This window comes from Aplysia californica, unplaced genomic scaffold (assembly GCF_000002075.1).
Source record: "Aplysia californica isolate F4 #8 unplaced genomic scaffold, AplCal3.0 scaffold00149, whole genome shotgun sequence".
NCBI classification, from domain to species: Eukaryota; Metazoa; Mollusca; class Gastropoda; order Aplysiida; family Aplysiidae; genus Aplysia; species Aplysia californica.
Window position 1 is genome coordinate 548490 of NW_004797419.1, and position 2061 is coordinate 550550.

Here is a 2061-nt window from a genome sequence, read left to right on the forward strand (position 1 = left end):
GAGAGAGTGGGGGGGGGGATCAAAACGAATACTATTCTGTTAAGATAAGAGTCAGAACAGACAAATTTGGTTCGAGTGGCGCATACAAAACAACGCCACTTGGATTACAAAGAAATACTTCTGAAGAGTTCATAGCTGCATACTTTACACCCCCTCCCGCCCCCTGCCCCCTGAGGACTTTCTTCTTTCTAGAAAATTCTTCGGTTCTAGATTTACTATCTAAATTCACATAACCACAAAAATAGATTTTATTATACTATTTATTTAATTCTTGTTTTTGCAAAAGAGAGCTGACATCTTTCTATGATCCACTTGCGTTTGATATTATGTATTTTGTGTCATGGAAAACGTAAATCAATATTAATATATTTTTTAAAAAGATAATTGTAAGAAACTGTCATAGCCACGCGACCGCCCCTCACTATGTGTTATGCTCTCCAAGTTTCCGAGCTCTGGACCACATAGCCCTCCACCCTACCACCCAAACCCCTTTCTATCCCCTGTTCATCACAAAGTTCCTGATTATCATAATATTATAGCGAATCCCCAAAGTTGCAATGCATGCATTCGGCCTCTTGCGCAGAAGCTAAATTACAGCAGAATTAATCAAGGATGATGAGGATATCATAAACGTGTTGTTCCTTGTTATGGATCGTCCTAATCATTGATATTAAATCGAGGCAGTAAAGGATAAAATCTGCAATACAATTGATTAGGCATGATTCAACCGAGCCATAGCCATACAAAATAAAGTCTCCGCACAGCCTCTACTATCGGCCTCGCTGATTTGATTAGCGTGCTATAGTTTGAAACTACGATGCCGCCATGTGTTCCAGCGATAACGTCTTTTTGTTTCAATGGGTATTAGCAGGGATTGGGTGTTCTTCCGGGTACCTGGAAAGTGCACGTGCACGTAGGATTAGTATGTATTACGCAAGCAAAGGGCAGAATAAAACGCATTATTTTGGACCTATTGCGAGATCAAAGAGAAGAGTGTTTTCGTTTGATACATTGTATAATCTTCTATAGGTTGTTGCAAAAACAGCAACAACAAAACTGCACAATCAAAGGTATGGAGTGCACTTGTTTTAAGCTAGAATTCCGCTTTACAATGCATTTTTAGAGAAATGGATGTAGATATCAGCAATGCATATTTTGTAGCAGTTCTCAGGTTGTTGTCAATAAAAGCATTAAGAAATAGGGATTTGACAAAACAGAAGAGCTAACTCAATATAAAAAAACGAAAAAAACCCTAAACCAAACCAAAACAAAAACAATAAAAAGCAACAAACAAACAAAAAACAAAAAACAAACAAAAACACAAAACAAGAACAAAGCCATTAATTTATACATGTTTGAAGAACTGGCACGCTTTTATGGGTCGTCTCAGGAAATTCTCTGAACAACTATGTGACCAGAAAATGCGCACAATTCCCACCTGTCAGCTTTTATATATGGTTCTTGGAAAAAATAACCAAAAAGCAAACATACTAGACACATTGGTCTTAATGTTTTTGGTTCAATAATATCACCCCCACCCCATCCCAGAGAGCCTGGGGATGGTAAATAGATCGAATGCACATGAGCAGAACTTATGACTTCGCTGAAACGGTGAGTGTGTGTGTAGGGGGGGGGGAGGGAGGAGGATCTCAGTCGTCATTTCTCTCCTCTTCATGCTTGTCCACGTGAACACCTCTGGGTCAAGTGGTCCACATTCTATTTCTTTATTGTATATGATTTTATGCCCCTATCGACACATTTTAGATCAATTTAGATCAATTTTAATTAGGAGCCTTTTCTGGACTGAGAAGCGCTCTACTTCTTGGTGAGTAGACCGAGATACCTGATAAAAGTTCTCATTATACGGGAATCGAATTTGGGTCTTCTGAGCACGGCGAAAAAGTGCCTTACCACTTCATAACAAAAGTCGGCCTCCTTATTCGGCAAGTTGTTGAAAAATAGAATTCATACAAAAAGAGCTCATTTAACATCCCCCACCTTGAAAAACATAAAAGAACAGTAGCTAACAAGGCAAAACAAGAAGACCACACACGCGCACAC